The 24,796-nt window shown below is 37.9% G+C and overlaps 1 protein-coding gene across 3 annotated transcripts in view; it reads right to left on the bottom strand.

Moving 5' to 3' along the window:
• Positions 1-24,796, bottom strand: part of ip6k1 (inositol hexakisphosphate kinase 1) — a 51,576-nt gene that overhangs the window by 23,917 nt on the left and 2,863 nt on the right. The window contains exon 1 of one of the 3 annotated variants that reach the window (XM_051094931.1): positions 8,571-8,766. The exons of the other annotated variants lie outside the window; for them this stretch is intronic. The gene's annotated coding sequence lies outside the window, so the exon portion shown is untranslated. Of the gene's footprint in view, positions 1-8,570; positions 8,767-24,796 lie in introns of those variants that run through there. 3 annotated transcript variants of the gene reach the window in all.

Below are 24,796 nucleotides of genomic sequence, written 5' to 3'. Positions count from 1 at the left end.
GACACAAAATAACTGCCAGGATATTAATCAAACCACACACCAGCTAAACAAAACAAACAGAGGTTTATAACCTTCCATTACTGCATCTCGAGAGCGTTTCCCAGAATGCTGCGTAGCCCTACAAACACAGCTGCTATCTGCTGATCTCAGAGCCTTTATTACATTAGCCTGAGTCCCATCAGCTCAAAGCCACACAGTGTGGCATCCATCTCTTACAATGCCTTCAATCTAATCCTCATTTTACCCAACATGCCGCAGCACACACGTTCGGCTCTCATCAACTATTACAAAAACAGACACGTGAATGTTTCACATGCCCTCAAAATTGAAGCTGACTTTGAAGCCTTGATGGAATGAGTCTGATGTCTCAGGAAGGCTGAGCTGCCATCGACTGCTTCATTCAGGTTAAAAGATCCTTAATTGAAGTATTGATCCAGCAGTGCCTAAACATGCATTCTAGGCATTCGTGATAAAGCCCTGCTGGACAACTTTGAGTGTGAATTCCCACTGTCAGCTTTAGCTGCTGTATCATTTTCCAATTCATGGGAGTCAATTCGCTCACACCTGCTAGAGATGTGCAATATGACATTCACTCACCACTGCTAGACAGATGAGTTCATCTCAAAACAACAAGGTGTTTGGCTGAGCAGCTGCTGTGTGTCTCACTAATGTGTTAGATTTTTTATACAACATTTCTAAATAGTTAAGCTCCAAAGGGGAGAAGAATAATATTGAAAGCAGTGCAGCAGCAATGCTATTGTTTCAACCTTTCAAAAATTTGAACTTGCTGAAAATCAGTGACAACATTAATGTGACTGCATAATATTAATTAAAAATAATTTAAACTCTTAAAACTAGGGATGCATCAATTACAGTTTTTCAAAACCAATTTTTTGATTACCCTTTTTGTGTTTTTTTTTGTTTTTTTTTACAAGCATATGAGCCTATTCCTATGAAAGCCCATTTCTGCTAAAGGTAATAAAAATAAAAAGGTAATAGTGACTTTTTTCTCATAATTGCAAGTTTACATCTTGCAATTTAGATTCTCAGATTCTAAGAAAGTTAGAATTGTGTGGCATAAACTCGCAAATCTGAATTGCATGATATAAACTCGCAGTTGCTTGTTATAAAGTCAGAGTTATGAAACATAAACTCACAAATCTGAGAAATAAAGTTGCAATTCTGAGAAATAAATACCCACTCACAATTCAGATTTTTTTCGAATAATTGCAAGTTCGTAACTCAATTCTAACTTTATAACACGCAATCGTGAGTTAACTCAGAATCGTGCACTTTTTCCCTTCAAAACTGGACTGCATAACTCGCAATTGCAAGTTTATATCTCAGAATTCTAAGAAAAAAGTTCACATCTGAGAGAAAAAAAAATCAGAAATGTGAGATACAAACTCGCATTTTAACGAAAAAGTCAGAAATGCAAGTTTTATTTATTTTTTATTCAGTGATGGAAACAGGCTTCTATAGATTCTAGTACCAAATATACTTGATATTTATTTGCTTTATAACAGGCTGAACTGGTCAATCCAAACAAAGATGTGACACACACTTAGCATGAGCAGTTGTTTTTGCTCAGCTACCATTTTCATGCTGATGACCTGTAAATGTACATATCTGCTTGCTTTGCATCTGCTCTTCCTCTTGACTCATTAAATGCCTGTACTGATGACAATTTAAAACCTGGTTACATAATAATGTTCTGAAATGTAATAATGATAAAGCTGATGTTACTGTATTTGGTCAACCATCTCTTTTAAAAAGAAAGTCAGAACTGATATTTTCTATTGATAGGGCCTTTATTAAACCCATATTAAAGATCTGGGTGCTATATTTGATTCTTCATTACATTTCATTACTGTGCTCTTTGTGTCCATCTTTAGTGTGTCCTGTCTTTCGACTTTTTTACATCTCACGTTTACAGACTTCATAACATTTCCACACAAATGACAATTTAGGAAATGACTGCAATGCAGAACAAGAGTACAATCTTCTAAAATTTATCATGTCAAGTGTATGCTGCACAACACACAAGTCATGCACTGTTGTTCTGTGATATAACAGCTTAACAAATAAAAACAGACTATATGACAAGCAACAGTGACACAATGTGTTACATAATATTCACATGGCTGGTGGCTATGTGTAAGTGTTGTATCATATAATAACTATTTAATGCTTTTAACTTACATAAATGGATAAATCAGCCTTTGCCTATAAATGAATTTTAATTACTGAGAAACAAATAGATTAGCATATGTATATAGTCTAATCATCCGGTCAACAGGAAATGGTATTTAAAGTTTGTTCTCACTGTACTGTGTGTTCTGGATCTTCTCCAGTCTAAACACAGAGCGCCCCGCTATCATTCATGTGACTTCATGTGCCAAGACTGAAATGAGACACTGTCAGTGTTCAAAAATCTCATACCGTCACTACCGAAGGAAACATTACACACTTATATAGGTGGGTCAAGCAGTTTGAGGTGGGCTGATATACAGTACTATCAGGGATGTCCTTTTTAAAGTGGATTCACTGCGGCCAGCACTTAAAGAACTCAAGTGGAAGTACATTTATCAATGCTGCTGAATGATACTAGTAATGATCAATACCCATTTATTAATAATGAAGAAAGATGAGCCGTTCGATATTCAAATAAGAACACTACAACAAAATATGCTAAAAACAACAGTATCAGCATAAAACACAAAGAACTCCAGGTATACTGTTGTATCTTGCCGACCTACTAACAAGCTGCTAATTGGAAATTGCTGCTCCTCATTACTGATTGAAGCCATTCCAGGAAAGTAGAACGATGCTATATGACGCCTCAGGCATCTCAACAGGACATGAGGGAGAGCGACCCCATTTATAACGCTTTATATGCCACATCCGACACAAACTGAGGCTGACAACTACAAACCTGATATGTGAGGTGCAGTCCAACTTTTCTTACATAAACTTATGCATCTGCTTAGGCCGGTGAGAATAACTACGTTTTGTTGGGACACATATTGCCCCAAAACTAAAAGATATTATCGTCATTTTAAGACCTTTTTTTGCCACTGACTTTGAGGTCAATGATAATGCAATATCAAAATAATATAAGTACATTCTTTTAAAGAACAAATATCTGATAATATTAAGACACTGGAGTGTCAAAAATGTAATATTACAAATAAATTATAAATAAATAAACAACAACAAAAAAAACTTTAAAGTAACCTTAAGTTACTTGACTTTTTAAGCTAAAATAATAAAATACTTAATAAATAAACAAATAAATAAATAATAATAATAATAAAATGTTTGACAAAGAAAGTTTAGAGTTTCAGGAACAATTTTTATTTTTTTATTAACAATTTTAACAATATTTTTATTGCTGAAGTTGCATACAATAACCATTAAAACTAAACCCATTTAATGCTTTTTTTTGCCAAATTACATTCAAAATGCAAATGCAAATATATCAATTAAAAAAATAAAATATTTTTTTAAATATTTACTTTATTTATTGTAAGTGCGCTACATTTATATTGTCTGCTGCTTTAAATGTTGGAGCTCTTTAAAGCAGGATGGATTCTGATTGGCTATCAATGTTTTTATTGTTCATGAGCTGGAAAGTGTTTTTGAGTTCTGTGCCATTGTTGTTATAGTTGTAGTGTGAACTCCACTATTCTCATTGAATAAGAATAATTATGTGGGATCATGTGAATGTGTACCATTTTGCGCTGTCACGCCTCAAGTAGCACTTTCACTTCACCTTATCGCAGTTATGTCCACATACTGTGTGATACTGTAAGTCAATAAAGTAATTATTGTGCCAGACCTACATCTGCTAGCCAGATTTATGATCAAAACATACAGTGGTAAGATTTGGGTTGATGTCCATAAAATATAAAACCAGTGACACTGCTAATGCTGTGATCTCACTCCTGCAATTCAACAGAGCTCAGACTCAACATCACAAGAGACGGAGCCATTATAGGTTGTGAGTGACACCCTGCAGCGAGAAACATCCCTATTATTTCCATTCATTTTTGACCTAAAAAGCCTTCAGAGTCTAGAAGCTCACAGCCAGCAAATCTAAATATACACCGCAACGTTTTGTGAGTAACAGCTGCTTTATAGATGTGAATTCATAGAGTTATCATTCAGTGTGTACTGTGCTGTAGTCGAATAGTTTTACTAATTCACAGTTGACTGGCGTGGGGACCTAAAGAGCAAAACAGCCATAGAACTGACAATATGTTTTTTTTTCCTTCTAGTACTGTCAATTTCAAGCCATGAATCTTAAGATCGCCTCTCAAATGAAGAAAAACAAACATAATGTGAACAAATAAGTTCTGGGCACTCTGGGTACTAAGTCACTAAGTTTCTTTTTTCTCTTTAAATACTCAGCACATGAAAACAAAACTCAGCAGTATTTATTTCAGAACAACTAGGGAACTTAGTCTTGGCTCTTCTGTGGCTTGGAAAGAGACTCACAAACAACATTAATCTGCTCTTAAGACTTTCCGACGTGCCTGAATGGAGACTGTCCCCACAGTAAATGAGATTTGTAGGGCTCGTCTGCTTACATCACTCGTCTCTGTGTCAGTACACAAGCATCAGCTTTAGTGGCTATTTAAGGGCTCATCTTCACCAAACTGGGCACTTATTCACTCACTCTTCAGCTTTATTAGCCAAAACCTCTTCTTCGAAGGATTGTGGACCTATTTTTAAAAATGAAAAATATTTCCAATCATATAAAAGCACATCTAAGATGAATAATGCCCTAATCTTAAGACGCTTGCTCAAATACGTTTTCCAATCAGATAAGTTACAATATATTTGATTTCAGCTTTGGCTTTGTTACAGTTATGCTGACATTGAACAAAATTGTAGAATCAAAGAATGTTTCAGCAAGAACAAAACTGCAGCAATATTTGGAAATATTCCATGCTAACATTTTGACTAGCATATTATCATATAATTTTTTTGGGGTAAACAAACAAAAAGCTATTCAGAACTTAAATGTTTCATAACCTTATATTACAGTTCAGCTCAGACTATTCACTGAATAGTTGTGCCACTTTTGCACATGCTATATCAGAGCAAAACACCTGGTATCTCATTCACCATACACCCACACTTCAGTTTGAGCAGGCAATAAGCATGCAAACACACAACACCATCACTGAGCGCAATTCAGTCTTAGTGAACAGATATTTCCTTTATCTCTCCGTGGCGTTTTTGGGCCCTGAGAATTTTTGACATGTCATGACATTTGTGCATTTTTCAGTTTCTTATGTACATATTAACTGCTAAAGTCTGATTACACTGTATTTAGCACAAACTGTGCTACAATAATATGTGAGCAGCATGAATGTACATGTTTGTGGTTTTGAGAAAACAACGTTTATGCTTGGTTAGTGGAAAAATAAAATGAATTCACTCAAATAAGACCATTAGACACATACAGAACGTTCCTTCAGAAAACTTTTGAGAAGTTCATTACTTTTCTATAGATATGTTTCTTGTGTCTGTGTGTCAAGTATTCGCTGAGTTTTGGTTTATTTTTGTAACGCCTTTCAGAAAGGTTGAACAGTGATAGTCACTGAACTGATTTGAATGAACTTTGAATAAACTTGAATAAACTGAATAATGACACTGCTGTCTCCAGCAGAGTTTGTTATAGCTAAAACTGAGGTCCTGTCATAAGAACTGGTAAGACACATGGAAATATTAATGTATTTGGTCTCGGCTGAATAGATCTGCTACACTGCTGCTAGAAATAAGACTTGCTACTGCTAATTCATCTACAGACATGCTGCTGTGAGCATGTAGGAAATACTGAAATAAGCCTCATATAAAACATACATGAAATTACTCTATACAGGTGGACCTTGGGAAGGTGGAGGGTTTCTGAAGCAGATAGGACAGCAAATTAACTTCGGTAGACTTAAACTTAAAAAACTGTGTATTGCCATCTATCTGTGAAATACAGTATGTTCTGATGTTTAATCATGTTTATTTTGTGCTTTAAAGAAAATATGATCGGTTCACGTGTCATTGATCTAATAAGGCAATACAGCGATCTGTCATTAAAAAGCCACAAAACAGCATTTATTGTTTGAATTTCTTTAAACATTACAACATTTTTTCTCAGAGAGAATGACGAGTTGTTTTTCCTTATTAGAACTGTGAGATATGATCTCGGAATTGCGTGAATAAAGTCACAGTTTTGAAATATAATATCAAATTGACCTTTTTTTATTCTTTTCTTCCATGGCTCCATAGACTGCCACTTGAACCGCCCACAAAAATGTCATTCCTTTTTCGGAACGTCATTCCCACTCTCTCTCTCTCTCCTTTGGTTCGTTAAATGTTCTATATAATGTTTATGCGGCAAAGGCGGAACAAAAGAGTGCTAGTCAGAGTGCGCCACTTGGACCGTTTATTCGCTCGGATCAAAGTTCAAACAGCGCCACGACGCAAACTAACTTGAGCAGATGTGTTCATTTGCTGAAATGAGTCTCTGTCACTAAACAGCACCAGTGTGATATGCTTGAATTCAGTGAAGAACACAAATGACTCAGTTTATAGCCAGATGAAACAGCGCTGACAAACAGGAGAAACAACACCCAACGACACAGTCAGAAGGCTTTTTAATCTACAAATTGGCATCGTTTACCATAGATTTACTGTAGTAGCACTAACTGCACAGTGGTCAGAAATATGGGTATATTTGTTGAATGTCTTGAATTTCATTATAGTATTAATGTAGACCTATTAATTGTATTTGGATGAGTAATGGAATATAATTACACTCTTTTTTGTGATTAAATAGCATTTATGCATTTATACTAAATGTATTTAGAGTACTGTTTTCCATACAAATACCTAGGAACTATATTACATTTTTACCATGCTATTGAGGTGCTATATTTTTGGTTTTAACTGTTGTGTTACGATCTATGGATAATACTATAGAAAAGCAATGGTTAATTTATAAAAAATAAATAAATAAAACTCGAACAGTCAGAATAATTACATTTCACCATATAAAATGAGGTTGCTACAGTTTTTACAGATATTACTGCATATTATCAAATGTGCTACTATCAAATGTGTATTAGAAAAATCAAATCAAATTTCTAAGAAACAAAAAAATGTTATATTATTATTAATTTTATCAGGTAACACAAACCTGTTTCTCGATTTGAAACAATATTACTCATTAAAGCATGCAAAACTAAGAATATTTTTTTAAATTAAGATATTTATTTTGTGAAGGAAAAATGACTGAAAAAAGTGTCAAAAAACTCATTCAAAAAACAAAGTGTTTGTAATGTTCTGACCATAAAGAATATTTTAAAGCCACTTTTAACCGTCTGTTTTTACAGCTTTACATTGTAGCAAAAATCTGCCTTTAAACTTGAAAGAAATAAAAAATTTACATTTGATTTAATTGTGATCGATATCGACTGATGTGAAAAAAATCATCATGATAACTTTTTGGCCATATCACCCAGCCCTATTTGTATTTAAAGTGACACACACCACAACAGCTTTTTTTTTTTTTTAGACACGCACTAAAAATGACATTTTCCAGATGTTATAATAAATGATATGTGTGCTATTTTGAGCTGAAATTTCACAGACACATTCTGAGGACACCAAAGAGCCAATATCTCATCTTGTAAAAAGGGGCATAATATATGCCTTTAAAAAAAATTGACAATGTCTACTCATTCATGCGTTATTATTTTGTTACTATGTTGTTATACTTGCTTATTCTACGTCTACTGAAGTATTTTAGAAGGACGATTCTGGGTTTCCAATAGGGTTCCTAAACAACCTCCATCTGCCAACATTTGTTAAGACTTTATTACTAATGGTAAAAATGTCTAATCACATCTGATCATGTGTATAACAAAACAAACTTTAAAAATAGTAACATGGCCAGCCACTAGAGTTCAAATCAATCCTCTGTGCACCTTGGCATAGTATTACAAATACTAATTCTGCTACTATTCATTCACTCAAACTAATTTGATGTAAAATTAAAACCTGGACAGTAATAGTCTAGCACTAGCCAATAAAATTGCCTTGTAGCTAAACAATATTCCCCCACTACTGAAATAACCAACTACTTGTGGTTTCTGCATAGTCTTAAAGACTGAAATATAAAAACAAGAATAAATATCATTTGCATGTAGCACATCAATTTGATGTGTTATGTTAGACATTCTCAGTTACACTCAGCACACTAGAGTTTACAGTGCATCAAATACGCTGTGCATCCATGATATCAACAGCAATAATGCATTGTAAACACACAGACAGTGCAACTCAAGTGCTCAGTCAGAGTGTTCAAGTGTAGGTCTGTGAAAATATATCTGTGCTAAACTTATTCTTAGCCTCTAACTCAATCACTAGCGAGTGAAATTATTTTATTAATTATTAGCCTGTGGCTAATGATAGACATTATCTAATTCCCAGCGCACAACTTAGTAACATTTGCGGGGGATTTGCTCCCAATGTAGATGGCTGTCGAAATAGTTTCTACTTACTGAATATTGGATTAGATCCAGCAGAAAAACGGAAGATGCAGTCGTCTCCATTTAAGATCAAAGTCCACTTTCTGCATCTTTCTGCATGTGTGAATGTGTGTCGAAAGATCTAGACGCGTCGCAACGGGTTATTTCAGTCAGACATATTAGCTCTCGTTCCAGCAGTTCAGCATCAGTGTCTGGACAAGAAAAAGACGTCTCAAGGACGGATCTGTTTTGACACATTAGTGGGAGTGGTTCAGGATGAGGAAGCTCAATGGGGAGGAGACTGAGGCAGAATAAAAGTGTGAGACAGACATAAGCAAAGACAGGTGACCCCCGTTAAGCCTCTTTAAATGGCCACCTGAGTGTTTGCACGCAGGGGTGGGTAGACTAGAGCCTTACACTGACTGCTGGCTTCATGCCATGATAGGGTTAATTTTAGTTCTCTTCATGCCTGGATTACAAGGACAAAGTATGAATCAGGGGTGCCATCAAAGGCTGGGGAGATTATCATGGAGCTAAAGGAGGCATGAGGGATCAGAGCCACTCAAGCTGTTTTTCTAGTGTTCACACCACAGCATGCTGTTCTGTTTGGGAAAGATGATGGCAAATGAAACCACAGTCACTAGGACAGCATGATTTGGGGAACTTTTTCCTGTCAAAAATTGTGACAGTGATTTCAAAAGTGAAAACAACAACAAAACACAAGTGTTTTGAGTGCACAACCTGGCCAGAATTGTGTGGTTCTGTATCACTATAGCTATAAAAGAAAATTATTATTATTATTATCATTATTATTGCAAAACTGACATATACCTGTGCACTGATATTTACATTTGATATAAACAATAAACAACTAATAAATAACCGTCCGCCTCTAACAAACAAGCACAATAAACCTGGAACTTTTAATACTACTACTATTACTACTACTAATAACCTGGATAATAATTACTGAGTAAAAATATACATATTTCTATTTACCATATTTACTATTATAACATATAATACTACAGCCTATATTTTTATATAGTACAATATTTTTATTTCACATTAAAATATTGCTAGGGTATGACTTCATTTTCAAATGTTAAAACCACAGAATTTTTACAAAACCACATGCAGGGAGCCTTTAAAGCTTCTCTTTTATTGGTAAGTGCTTGTCATTACTGTAAACCCTAATAAATTAGTTCAAACAAATGAACATTGATCAGTTTTCAGAACTTTTGTCTTTTGGGTTCATGAAACTGACACGTTTTAAGTAACCTCCATGCAACAGGTGTGCACGGGTGTGCCTTTGGTTGTTATCAGTGTACTGCATAATACATAATATTGTTATGATGCAATTAAACTGTATGAGTCAGTCTCATCAAAACATCAATTTATGTACAAAGAACATGCTTGTGTATTACACAATCAACATGAGAAGTTCTACTTACTTAAATTATCTTTTTTTTAGTTCTGCTTATTAGTTTACAGCGTACTCATTATTTTAAGTTGAGGGAGATTAACACGAGTACTACAAACTTAAAATCCAATATTTCTACTTAAAGCCTAATAATATGTAAAGACCACTGATGCCAAACATATATGATCTTGTGGTACTAATCACAGTGATACTAATAATATTGAGAACAGCTCAGATTGGTTTGTTTAGTACCTTTTAAGAAAAGAAGGCTGTTTAGACATAAACACGGTCAATCACAGTGCAAGTCTAAAAGATGTCCACTAGACTCCATGGGTCCCACTGCATATAAAGCATCCTATGCCCTCCAAGGAGCTCACTAAACTCAGATTAGGGGTGCCCGGCATGTGACTAAATTAGTTACAAATGCACATGTATAAAAATAGTCCTATAGCATCAATGGCAATTTATGCAGGATGCAGTGTGCTTTGAGGCGAAGAATTTAAGGGTGTAGAAGCCATATATACGGCACATTTCTTAGTGTGCTCTTGAGTCCTCCAACAGGTGATGAGGGAAAATCTGGTTATAAATCAGAGATACGAGAAACAGCCACTGATTGTGAGCAACTTGTAATGCCTGTGTGACTTGTAATGCCTTTTTCAAATGCACTTTTCACCAAAATAAAAGATTGAGGGTTTAACTTTTTACTTTCTTCAATCTGGTCACTGAAAAAAGGCTGAAAGTCTTAAAGGGGTGCTATTATGCTTTTTCATTTTTTGAACTTTAGTCAGAGTGTGGTGTGTATCTTTGGGCATAAAAAAGATCTACAAAGTTCCACTTGTAGGAGACAGTCCATTCCAAAACGTTTTTTGAACCACCAAGCATGAAAGCATGTTCTAGTACACCCCCAAAACAAAATCTAGACTTTGTAAAAGAGCATAATAGGACCCCTTTAATGCTTTTTCAATGTGCACCAGATTGATTGCAATAACAAGGTTAATGCATAGTCTCACAAAATCCTGTGGGAAACTCTGTTAACCTACATAGGTTACTCCAGTTGTGCAGTGTAAAATGTAGTCTGCAAGTCACATTAATTGCATGAAGTAATCTATTAGAGAAATCTAGTACATTGGCGAGCCACCCAAACCACTGCTCAGCCAAATACAGCAAACTTTTAAATATCACATCAATTATTGTACTAATTTACATCAGTTTACACAGATGTAATAATGGTACTTAAAGAACTTCAGAAGTTGGCAGACAGGACACTTTTGTTTTGTCCCTGATTTGTACCTTTTCTTTGTGGTGTTACATCTGTGGCTGTGTTATATTCATGGCTGAATATGAACCAGTAAGAGCACTATAGGTGCTTTCACACATATGGTCTTTTCCAGAAAACTACCGTGTAGAGATCATGTGTAAACACTCTTCTAAAAAATGCCAGTAAATCAGAAAATCAATAGAAAGCTGTTGCTTGTGTGAACAGCATATATGTTGTATTTATTTACAGTAATTTACTTGGTTTACTATGTCTAGATTTTTTTTTAACTGTGTGACTTTGCAGTTAAAACGCTACTTTTATATGTGCTTTGTAACAACAGCTGGGTCATTCCATGTCAAGGCAACCCTGGCTCCCTGGCCCTAATTTTTTATTTTGTCAATATTTTTTCTGAAGTAACATAAACATGTATATACGCTCTAAAAAAAATGCTGGGTTATTTTCTTTAACCCAAATGCTGGGTTCAGCCTGCTGGGTCATTTAATTGGGTTCTTTTTAATATTTTTACCCAGGTGCTGGGTAGTTTTTCTGCGCTCTAAAAAATGCTGTTTTTTACCCAAATGCTGGGTTCAGCTTTTTGGGTCATTTTATGGGGTTTTTATTTATTTATTTATTTTTTACCCAGGTCTGTGTAGTTTTTCTGTAACTGAGTTGCTGGGTCATTTTTAATGTGTTATTAAATATTGGGTTATTGTTCCTATCCAACAGCTGCTGAGTTACAGTCTGGTTGCGGGCTTTTTGCATCCACTACAGGAGAGTGGTTCTCAGCACTGCCAATTTGGTGCACTTCTTCAGTCAAATAAAGGTTTGTATACACTGTAAAAAAAAAATCTGTAAAAATACAGTACAATATACCCTAATAATTGAAGGAAATTTTCCGTATTTGGTTTTTACAGATGTTTTTCCGTATTTTTGAATTACGCTTTGCATTGTGGGAACAAGAACCTCAGGCACGAAAACAGTGAAGAGAAGACGCGGAGAGTTTCTCGGTCAAAGTTTCATTTTAATGTCGGCTTTCGAATTTGGGAAACCCGTTTTTACTCTTCGTGGTAAATTATATGTTGTTAAATGTCACATAAATTGTTTATGTAACGTTAACTTAGTTGCTGTCTGGCTTGTTTGGCAAATGAACATCGGAGCCATCGCACTCAACATTCTCTGCATATCGTCACACATCTTCCTCGTGGAGTTTTCTGCCAAATGAGGTAAGTTTAGACCTTTTATTGTCTTGTTTTACACACACACGGAAGATAAAATGCAAAACAGAAATTAATTTGGTAACGTTACTAGCAAGCTGTCTGTGAAGCGACTGTGTAAACAGAGGTGTCCGATGCGCGGTAACCGCGCCAGAATGCTGCTTCAGGTCAGCGTGCCAGTAACGTTAGCTCCTCGAGTTATCTGTCGCACTCTAATGGACAAATGCACACGACATTTTGTCAAAATGACCGTTGTGTTTCTTTCATTTTCTTTTTTAATGACAGGACGTGACTGCTGCCATACTGTGAATCTCAAGCACACCTGCATTCTTATCATGGGTTTGTATTCTGTTTTATTAACAGTTTTATTTAACATTAGTGTTAAGTATCAGAATGAAAATAGTTATTGAGTCATTTATTCTGTTGACTTTCACAACAGTGTGAAGTTTGTTGCTGTCTGATGCATCGGAAGCCTTCGTTACAGACAACGTGCTAGTAACGTTACCAAAATATAAATGTATATGGTCATTTTGTAATGTCTTTTGTGTTTAAGGCGATGGGCAGTTCAAGATTGCTGTCGTTCAAGAAGTTAATGACCACTGTTGCTGTTGTGAGCTACAAATACCCAGAAGAGGCAGCACTTACATTGGAATTCATACAGAAGTAAGCAACAAGTATGTTATGAAATGTGTATTTGTTTATTTAATTGAAAATAATGAAGTATATTGTAAGACATATATGATCTGACAAGCTCATATGACAGATGCAAATGGAGACTATTTGAAATGTAATTGTAATGACTATTTGAAATGTATTAGGGTTAGCAGTTCATTTAATGAACTTAAAATACTGTATGATTGCTTTTCCATCTCCAACCTGCATGTTACTCTGTAGTTCAGTTTCATTCATTTCATTTTTGTCATATCCATTTCTTATAGAGTTTTCCTGTGAAGAAATCCTAAATGAAGGCAACCAAGTGGGTTTGTATTCTGTTTCATTTAACATTAGTGTTCAATATTGAAAAGAAAATAGAGACTTTGAGTCATTTATTCTGTTGACTTTTACAACAATGTGAAGTTGTTTGCTGAACATTCCTTGTGTGTTCAAAGATGCTTGTAATTATGTATATGGTCATTTTGTAATGTCTTTTTTTGTTTAAGGTGATGGGCAGTTCAAGATTGCAGTCATTCGAGAAGTTAATGAACAAATCTTCTTTCCTGTTGCGGTTGTGAGCTACAAAATACCCAGAAGAGGCAGCACTTACTCTTGAGTTCATACAGAAGTAAGCAACATGTATGTTATGAAAAGTGTATATAGAATTTGGTAATGTTGCTGTTTATTTAGTTGAAAATAATTAAGTATATTTTAGGACATAGTTGATTTGACAAGCTCATATGGCCGATGCAAATGGAGACTATTGGAAATGTAAGTTAAGCAATGTGTAAACAATTGGAAAATATTACAGTTGATTTAGATTGCAGTTGATTTATTGAACTTAAAATACTGTATGACTACTTTTACACTCCAACCTGCATATTACTCTGTAGTTCAGTTCAGTTTAATTCATTTAATTTTTTGTCATATCCATTTCTTTTAAAATTTTCCTGTGAAGAAATCCTGAACGTGGTTTGAGATGAAGGCAGCCAAGTGGCTATGCATTCCTCCAAGACTGTTGCATGAACAATTTCAAAAATCGATGCAATGTTTTTTTGTTTTTGTTTTTTTAATTAAAAAAAATGGCACTGTTACGAATCCGGTCGGTGTTCCGCGGTCCGCTCGCCACCAGATCCCAGTTCCTCTCACCTTATCACACACAGGCTGTTGCTCTACGCCCCAGACTACATCTCCCATCACGCTGATTGCGTCAACACATGTGACCAATCAGCGGCACTATAAAGCCCCGGTCTTTTCCCATGCAAGCAGGGAGTATTGTGATTGGTATTGTTGTTGTTTCCATTGTTCCTAGTTCCTAGTCCCTAGTTCCTGTGTTTAGTATTCTCGCCTGGCTTCCCCGTTTTGACTGTCTCGCCGCCTGCCCTTTGGACTATTGCTCGTTTTCTTGGATTATTCTCCACGCCTTGCCTGTGATATACCTGTTTGCTGTTGTTTTGACCCTGCCTGTACGACTATGTCTCTGCCTCGTCCCATGAATAAAAGCTCGCAAATGGATCTGCTCGCCTCTCGCCTCTCACTCCCTATGTTACGAATCTGGTCGGTGTTCCGCGGTCCGCTCGCCACCAGATGTCCCTCTCACCTTATCACACACAGACTGTTGCTCTATGCCCCGGACTACATCTCCCATCACCCATCACGCTGATTGCGTCAACACGTGACCAATCAGCGGCACTATAAAGCCCCGGTCTTTTCCCATGCAAGCAGGGAGTATTGTGATTGGTATTGTTGTTGTTACCATTGTTCCTAGTTCCTAGTCCCTAGCTCCTGTGTTTAGTATTCTCGCCTGGCTTCCCCGTTTTGACTGCCTCGCCGCCTGCCCTTTGGACTATCGCTCGTTTTCTTGGATTATTCTCCACGCCTTGCCTGTGATATACCTATTTGCTGTTGTTTTGACCCTGCCTGTACGACTATGTCTCTGCCTCGTCCCATGAATAAAAGCTCGCAAATGGATCCACTCGCCTCTTGCCTCTCACTCCCCGTTACAGAATACTCCGTCACTACAGGATCCAGCAGCTTCACCCCCGGACAATCGACAGATATAGACACAGACAGGATACTTTTTCGGATTAAACAAGGACCACGCACTCTAGAACAACACATCCGTGAGTTTTTGGCCATTGCAAATTATTCCACCCTCCCGGACTGTACAATTGTTGAAATATTCTGTGATGGCATAAATGATCCATTGAAAACGAGACTGAGACGCGAGGGTCCGCGTTCATCACTGGCGGATTTTTTGGACTATGCACTGTTGTGTGTGGGCTCTCCATTTACCGTGGGTGTCGCGGATGAGGAGCGCGACGCCACGGGACCGCTGGCCGCCTGGATCGCTCGTGAAATGGCGGCCACGCTGGAGCGCGCTCAAGCAATGGCGACGGCTGCGGATAGCGCTGCTCTAATGGCGGCGACAGCAGTGCCCGTTCACAAAATGGCGGCCGCGCCGGAGCACGTTCATACCAGGGCGGCGACAACAGAGCCCGTGCACAAAATGGCAGCGACTGCGGTGCCCGTTCGCAAGATGGGGCGACAGTGGAGCCCGTTCACAAGATGGCGGCGAGAACAGAGCTCCGTCACGTTACAGCTGCCATACCAGAGCCATATAAAGTTGCAGCTGCATTTCCTGAGTCAAGTCAAGTTTCCAAGTCAAGTCAAGTTGCAGCTGTTTCCTGAGTCAAGTCAAGTTTCCAAGTCAAATCAAGTTGCAGCTGTGTTTCCTGAGTCAAGTCAAGTTTCCAAGTCAAATCAAGTTGCAGCTGTGTTTCCTGAGTCAAGTCAAGTTTCCGAGTCCAGTCAAGTCGCAGCTGTTTTTCCCGAGTCAAGTCAAGTTTCCAAGTCAAGCCAAGTTACAGCTGCGTTTCCTGAGTCAAGTCAAGTTTCCAAGTCAAGTCAAGTTGCAGCTGTGTTTCCTGAGTCAAGTCAAGTTTCCAAGTCAAATCAAGTTGCAGCTGTGTTTCCTGAGTTCAAGTCAAGTTTCCAAGTCAAGTCAAGTTGCAGCTGTGTTTCCCGAGTCAAGTCAAGTTTCTAAGTCCAGTCAAGTTGCAGCTGTGTTTCCTGAGCCCAGTCAAGTTGCAGCTGTGTTTCCTGAGTCAAGTAAAGTCACAGCTGCCACCCCAGAGTCAAGCTACAGCTGCTGTTCCTGTGTCAAGTCAAGCTGGAGCTGTATCTCCCAAGTCAAGCAAAGTCAAAGCTGCCGTTCCTTCAAGGTCAAGCAAGGTCTCACCCGAGCACCCCGAGCCACTGCACAAGATGGCCGTCACACTAGAACCTGTCGCCAAGATGGCCACCCTGCCAGAGCCTGCACCCAAGATGGCCGCCATTCCAGAACCCGTGGCCAGCACTTGGACGCCGCCGCCCGCGGCCAGCTCTCAGTCGCAATCCCCCGCGGCCAACTCTCGGAAGCCGCCGCCCGTGGTCATGATGGCCCACGTGCTGGACTCACCCCTAATGGCTGTATGGGCAGCTAAAAGGGCGCTTCATCACGTCACGGCTGCTACCCCTGAGTCGAGTCAAGTTGCAGCTGTTGTTCCAGGGTCAAGTCAAGCTACAGAGTCAAGTCAAGCTTCAGCCGCTGCTCCAGAGTCAAGTCAAGCTCCAGCCGCTGCACCAAAGCCAAGTCAAGCAACAGCTGCTGCTCCAGAGTCAAGTCAAGCTACAGTTGATCAAGCCGAGAATCAAGTCAGAGCTGCTCTTCCTAAGACAAGTCAAGTTACAGCTGTGTCTCCCAGGCCAAGCCAAGCTAAAGCCGCTCCTCCAAGGTCAAGTCAAGTTACAGCCGTGTCTCCTGAGCCAAGTCAAGCTACAGCTGTTGTTCCTGAGTCAAGCCAAGTCAGAGCTGTCGTTCCGGAATCAAGCAAAGTCACAGCCGTGGTTCCTGAATCAAGCAAAGTCACAGCCGTGGTTCCTGAGTCAAGCAAAGTCACAGCCGTGGTTCCTGAGTCAAGCAAAGTCACAGCCGTGGTTTCTGAGTCAAGCACGGTCAAAGCTGTTGTTCCTGAGCCAAGTCAAGTCTCTGCTGGTCTTCACGTGTCAGTTCAAGTCACTTCTGATCTCCATGAGTCTAGTTAGGTCACTACTCAACTCCACGAGCCAGGTCAAGTCACCGCTGATCTTCACGAACCAAGTCAAGCCTGGTCAGGCCACAACTGATCCTCATGAGCCAAGTCAAGTTATTGCTAGCGGCCCAGAGCCTCGTCACGTCCCGCCTGATGGCCCAGAGCCTCGTCACGTCTCGTCTGACCTTCCAGAGCGCCGTCACGTCTCGTCTATCTGTCCAGAGCCTCACCATGTTTCGTCTGACCTCCCAGAACCTTGTCACGTCATGTCTGCCAGTGTGATGGCGATCACCATTCTCAGTATGTGGGCAGCACACTACACTCCAAAGGTCTCGTCTGCTCCTGAGGTTACGTCTGTTCGCAAGTCCGCTCCAGAGGTCCCGCCTGGTCTCAAGCCTACTCCAGTGCTCCCGCCTGGTCTCAAGCCTGCTCCAGTGCTCCCGCCTGGTCTCAAGCCTGCTCCAGTGCTCCCGCCTGGTCACAAGCCTGCTCTAGAGCTCCCGTCTAACCACGAGTCAGCCCCAGAGGCCTCACCAGTCGGAGAAGCTGCGCCAGTGCCTCCTGAGGTGTCAGCATCTGCTGTAGAACCTCCTAGGGAGGCGGCGTTCATCCTCAAACTCTCCGCTTCTCCCCTTATTCTGTCTTCCTCCTCTGTCCCTGTTCTCCCCAGGTCCCAGTCGATGACGCGGGTTCCTGCTTCGCCCTGGAGGGCTCCTGCACCTCCTGCTCTGCCTCCGGCTCCGCCCCGGAGAGCTCCAGTGCCTCCTGCTCCGCCGTGGAGGGCTCCTGCCCCGTCTCCGGCTCCACCCTGGAAGGCTTCCGCCCTGCCGGTTCTGCCTCAGTATCCTGGCCCTCCCACCGCTCCCCAGGACTGTTTTTCGGTTGGAGCGTCTGGAAGCCGCTCCTCCTTTGGGGGGGGGGCTATATTACGAATCTGGTCGGTGTTCCGCGGTCCGCTCGCCACCAGATGTCCCTCTCACCTTATCACACACAGACTGTTGCTCTACGCCCCGGACTACATTTCCCATCACCCATCACGCTGATTGCGTCAACACATGTGACCAATCAGCGGCACTATAAAGCCCCGGTCTTTTCCCATGCAAGCAGGGAGTATTGTGATTGGTATTGTTGTTGTTTCCATTGTTCCTAGTTCCTAGTCCCTAGTTCCTGTGTTTAGTATTCTCGCCTGGCTTCCCCGTTTTGACTGTCTCGCTGCCTGCCCTTTGAACTATCACTCGTTTTCTTAGATTATTCCCCAAGGCTTTGCCTGTGATATACCTGTTTGCTGTTGTTTTGACCCTGCCTGTACGACTATGTCTCTGCCTCGTCCCATGAATAAAAGCTCACAAATGGATCCGCTCGCCTCTCGCCTCTCACTCCCCGTTATAGGCACTTGCATTAAACATGCAGATAAATGGGAAATAATACATCCCCTATAATGAATTGCATCACTATGATATTTCTGTTATAATGAACTTTAAAATTCTGTTGTCAAGCCACTGGAGTCACATACTTAATACTTTTCTGGACCTTGAAAATGGTAGTTGCACAGACTATCAATAGAGGGACAGAAAGTACCCAGATTTAATTAAAAATACTCTTAATTTGTGTTCTAAAAATGAATGGAAGTCTTATGGGTTTGGAATTGTATGAGGGCGAGTAATTGACAGAATTCACGTTTTTGTGTGAACTATCCCTCTAAACAATATTGTTTTCTCTTATAAGAAAAAAGTTTTGAATCTTGACTGTTTTACAGTTTGAAGTTTAAATTTTGTGACCACTGCAACACCAGTATTGTACAGATGTTTTCTTTTTTTAAAACAAATTTTGTCTGTTACTGTTTAAAGCTAAACTGTCTTTTACAATACAGGCATTTTTCAGAGTTTGACAAATTGTTAAATGAATTGAGTATTTGATATTGTTTAGTCCTAACCCACTTAAGGCAAACAAAAGCCATTGAATGCACTTTTAAGAATGTTTACATGAAGTAAAAATAAACCATCTTCAATTTGTATATTGTGCTGGATTTATTTGCTTTATATATATATATATATATAAATACACCATTAAAACAGAAAAAGTCCTGTTTTTTTTTACTGGTGGAGGACTGTAAATTAACAGACTGTAAATCTACGGTACAAAGTCCAGGTAATAATCTGCCAGTACTTTTTCCGTTTTTTTACAATTTTTTTTTTTACAGTGTACATTTTATTTCATTTATGAAGTCTTTACTGTGCTTACAGATTACTGATTAAAGAGAACAGACTGAATACACAAATTAAAATGCTACTTTTAAATGTTACATTTTAATTTTTAAAATGCTTGCTGAATGAGTTTAAATGTATGTAATGTTTTAAACTATGCTGTATTCACCCAATTAAATTCAATTTGTCATATTTTTGTCCATGGGTGCTCTTGCTTAATAATAAATAATCATCTTTATGCCTCTATAATTCTGTGTGTGATTTTCAATTTCCAGCGCATTTTAAGCCAGCAATACAATGATTTTTGAACGACAGCTGACTTAAATAAAACAACCCAGCATATTTGGTAGAAACTAACCCAACCAGCTAGGTCAAAATAACCCAGCATATGTTCTGTTCAATATTTACCAGGGTTGGGTTGCCAGGTAAGTTAGGTTGTTTCTAACCAAGCATTTTTAGTGTGTTCAGGATGTATTAAATGCTGTTAAAAGAATATTTACTGAACAATCCAGCATTTTGTAGAGGGGGTCAAAATCAGAAATATTTTCATGATTTCGAGCCAAATTACAGTGGGGTAAAAATTACTTTAGAAAGATAGCAGCATCATTATGTTATTTTTAAACAGTGATTGGTAGTTATATTAGTGAAATCTGCTGACTTTAGCAATCTTTGTTACATTATGCACCAATGGTGACCATTCAAAAATGGGAAAAAGACATTTTCAAGTTTCTTCTCCAAAGTTTTCATGCCTGTAACTGTAAGTATTAAACATATCTTAACATGATTTTATATTTTGGTTACTAAGAAACTTTTCTTTGGAAATCTTCATTTTCAAGCCCCTATATGGTCCAATCCTAGAGATATTGGGATTTCAATGCATCTCCATGTCAACACTGTTGAATCTTACTAATTTTCAACAGGCCTAGTTGAAAACCAAATGTGAATTTGTGTTTATCTAGCTAAACCAAGTGTTAATTATTTCAAGTGTGAGAGACCTTGAATGTTTCAAAGTTTGATTTACGATCAGTGATTCTGCCAAATATGCTCCGTAGCAGTGAATATTACTTGATCTATGACTTGGCTTCACATGTTATAACAAAAAAAAAAAAAAGAAATTGTAACACTTAATCCAGGTGAGATTTATCTTGATTTACGTGTAGGGAAAGCAATTACATTTCCCTAGATGGAGTGGGATTTGTTTCAAACAAGTAGTTACGATACTGCATATCTGCACTCTTGGCAGTTTCAGAAGCTGTTAAAACGAACAAAATCCCCTTTTCCAAATATCCCGATACTGATTCAAAATACGAATATCTTATCTGAGAGCTTCTGTTAATCTGTCTTAATTTGACCACTTCAATGCATTTTAGCCATCAGACAGGTATGTTCTATGTAGGGATGTATAATTTTTTTGGGCCGATACAATTCTGACACCAATATCAATATTGGTCATTTGCATAAAGCAGGGCTTAAAAACTGAAAGAAAAAAATTCTGAGCAGAATCTGTATTTAAACATTTCTGTTCCTGTGTTCCTAGAAAGAAACTGGTTAATAATGGTTAATATCTGCCCTCTGCATGCCATAAAAAAACGACAAATATTAGTGGGCGATACATTGGTGCATTTATATGGGATGCAGCAGACTTCGTAGCACAGACCAGCTAATAAACTAATATATATCAAGCTTTCAACTTCAGAAAGTACTACTCATGTTGGACAATTCTGGAAGTGTGGCTATAGGCCAGTGAGTAACAGTTCTGAAACCCTGGTGCACATTTCAGAAACCTCGATGTAACAACCTCCACGGCAGTCATTCTGCAGGTGCCACTTTAGTATGAGCGCCTGCAAACACATGCTCCAGATAGCTTTGGAGACAAGCCATAAAACACAATAAAGCAGAGAGAATGCTCATCTCAAATATGTGAATGCTGGTCCATCTGATACAGAAGCACTAGTTGTTTGATTTCAGGAGCACAAAGGATTAAATCAGATATTCAAACTTCGTGGAAAATATGACTTCCAACCTTTATTCACGGGTCAGGCCAGAGGTTATGAAGCAGTTAAAGGGATACTCCACCCAAATGTTCTGTCATCATTTACTCACCCTCATGTGAGTAAATATGACTTTCTTCTTTGGAACACAAAAGATATTTTGAATGTTAGGAACCATCTGAGCTCTTATTTCATTCAGAGAAGAAAGAAACTCATACTGGTTTGGAAGCACATGAGGGCGAGTAAATAATGACAGAATGACTATTATGGTATTTGAAACATTCTCCTCTAAACATAAAACTACATTGTATCTGCAGATCTTTGTTTATGTGCTGATACATAGCACCTGAGATGACTAGGTGTGGTGCACAATGAACACTGCTGTTTCAGCAAAGAAAATGGCTCCAAAAACTCCATGAGCGAGAGTTTCCATTAAAAACATCAACAACACAGCCTTCTTTAACATTGGATCTGGTGCCAAGACTCCCCATTACGCATGAGCACAAGTAGGGATATTTTAAGCCAAAAAAGTATACTTTTTTGTTTTCACTTTTAAGCGAACCCTAGTGTATGCATACAGTGTGAGTTATCTAAATTATCAGTATATGAGTTACCAGTATACATTTTTTTCTACATTGTATACATTCACAAATTAGTGGATACATATAAGTAAACAGTAGCTTTAGTTTGGTTTAATAACTGTTTAACTTTAAGAAATTATGACATGTATTACTACTGTTCAACAAAATGTACTTTTCAAAGTAATAATTTTAATCACAATTTTCCTTTCGCATATTTTAAAATTGTATTGCATACATGCTGCTGCCATAATAAAGACCCATTTTGATTGTGCTTTTCTTCTTTTTCTGCCCTCACTGACTGTGGTGGAGTTGTAATAAAGTATTGTTCTTTTTTCAATACTTTCCAGTATTTCAGAAATAAATATTCATGCAAATTACAGCAAAGTGCAACAGTTATTCGGCAGTGGTAAAAAGGTATTAAACATTAAATTTTGAATCGATTTCTTCTTGTAAATTCAGAGATGTGGATTTTGATGGCAATTAAATTCCCACACAACCTTGTCTGTCAAATAAGTAAGTAATCAGGCTGAGGATTTTTACGTGGGTGGTGAGAAATAAACACAGACATTCTGTATTTAGACAGCAATAAAATCACAGAATCTCCCCTGTAAATGGTGAAAATAACTAATAAACTGATAAAAATGATTTTGTGGTGAAGTAAATACTACATTAAAAACAAATGTAATTTCTACATTAAATAATTGAGTGCAGGCTAAAAATTGTCCTTAATTAAAGTACTTAATTAAAGCTTGTAGAAATTAAAAATTAAAAAAGTTTGAACTTATAAGTATATTTCACTTGTAATTGTTGGTTATGTTTACAACAATTCTTACAAGGTTGTTTACAAGTAAATACAGAAGTTATGATCCCGTTTTTCCCATCATGCACTGGGGCATGAATAATTAAAAAGGTTACATTTTTCACTGTTTTCGAGTTGTATTTACAGTTTTATGGTTGTTTTTGTTGTTAGGTTTAGTAACTTACTGTTTTGTGACATCTGGAGTTAATTTTCTATTCAAAATGATCCATTCATATTCAAACACTATCCACTGATTGTTGCCGTCATTGTTTATGGTGTACTAAGTATCGAGGTCTCTGTGTTCATTATGAACATTATGTAATAATTCTATTGAATGGACATATTATTTTAGGATTATTTAAGGATAACAAGCTGTCTGTTTACTTACATGTTTGTTTTTATTTTTGTTTTGTTTTGCTACATTGTTAAAATACATTTTATAAACTGTGACTGAGTGAAATATATTTGAGTGTTGCAGATTTAACTTAAAATAATTAAGTAGAAAACTCACCAAACTCTAATAGGCCACTTTAAATTTACTTATTTCCTTTGCTGATTTTACCTAACTTAGTTATAATAAATTTTACTTAATTCAAAACTTAAACTTTACTTAAAATTTGTGTACAAAAACTTGCAAAAGAAAAATTAAAGTAAAAGCAAATCTTATTGTTTTTTTTTTCAGTGTACATCTCCCTGACATTTTTTTGTTTTGTTTTTTTGCCCTTTTTCATGCATTTTAATGGATGGTACAGTAGAGATTGACAGGAAAGCACAGGGTGGAGAGTTGGGAACGCTTTTTATTTTACAAAGTATAAAATAAAGAAGATCTTTTCAAGGAAAATGATATTGAAACCCAACTTTTTTTTGTTTAGATATTTTTATTGCATGCCCATAAGGTAGAGGATGAATACTCGTCTTTCTAAACAAGAAGAAACAAGGTGAAAGCCCAAGGTGAAATTAGCCTTAGTTTTAAGGCTAATTCACACTTCACACATTCACTGTGTTTGTTGCCGTTGGTCGGTGCTTGTTTTTTTTTGCCCACTGAACATGTTGAATCACCATTTGTCAGGTCTTGGAGTGTCTGAGAAGTGACTGTACTCAGCTGTCGATGTTGGTCTGCATGTGTCGGTGCGGTGTGAACTGGCCTTTACACTGCCTCAAAAATACAGGCACATGTGATCTGCCCCTTCCTCAAATACATCCAATGGCACTGCAGCACTACACATGCTGTTGGAGAGCACTTTCATTCAACTTCCAAAATAACTGTATGATGATGTATGCTGTTACTGTGATAAAAATTACTCATACTGTGAGATGTGATGTAGTCATGCTGCCTGTACTAACCAACACACGCCCGGCCCTCATGTTCATATGCTCCACAAGCCTTACATTTGCTATGCAAAGAGATAATGCAAACTTATCAGAACCACAACACCGTCATTTTAAGTTCAGGTTTTTATCTCTTATTTAACCAAAAGAAAAAATGATAAGTTGAAAAGCTCAAGACCCTCTGTTGAGCATGCTGGTGGAAATCATCTAAAACTGTGAGAGACTTACAGTTCCACTAACAACTCTAATAGCACTAGGGGAAAAAAATTAATAAACCACCTCAGCTAATGACAGCAATTGAAAACAAGCAACAGAATGCAGCTATTAAATGAACTAAAAACGTCCAGTTGGTTGAAAACAACAGAAAATCCAACAGACATTCCAGGATGACCTCAATGAATAAAAATCCTCTCAGGCAAACTAATGAATGAACAAACATCTCAGCTTACAGGTGATGGCCATGTCATGACATGAAGGTTTAGAATTTTACCTTGTATATCAGATTTCTAGATATCTGACTGATTGGTTCGTAAAGTATCAATAATGCAGGACCAAGGATAGTTTATTCCAGAAAACGTCTTGTTTCAGCGCTTTTAAATTTTCATCTTACATTGCCAGAGTTAGCAGCAGCTGTGGACATCCTATGTTTACTATACACTGACTGCTGCATGATCTCTCACTGTAGCTCAGATTAATGCGGTACCAAGTCAATACTTCATTTTTAAAAACATAA

The sequence above is a fragment of the Labeo rohita genome, chromosome 22, assembly GCF_022985175.1.
Source record: "Labeo rohita strain BAU-BD-2019 chromosome 22, IGBB_LRoh.1.0, whole genome shotgun sequence".
NCBI lineage: Eukaryota > Metazoa > Chordata > Actinopteri > Cypriniformes > Cyprinidae > Labeo > Labeo rohita.
This window is presented reverse-complemented; position numbering and strand designations above follow the sequence as displayed.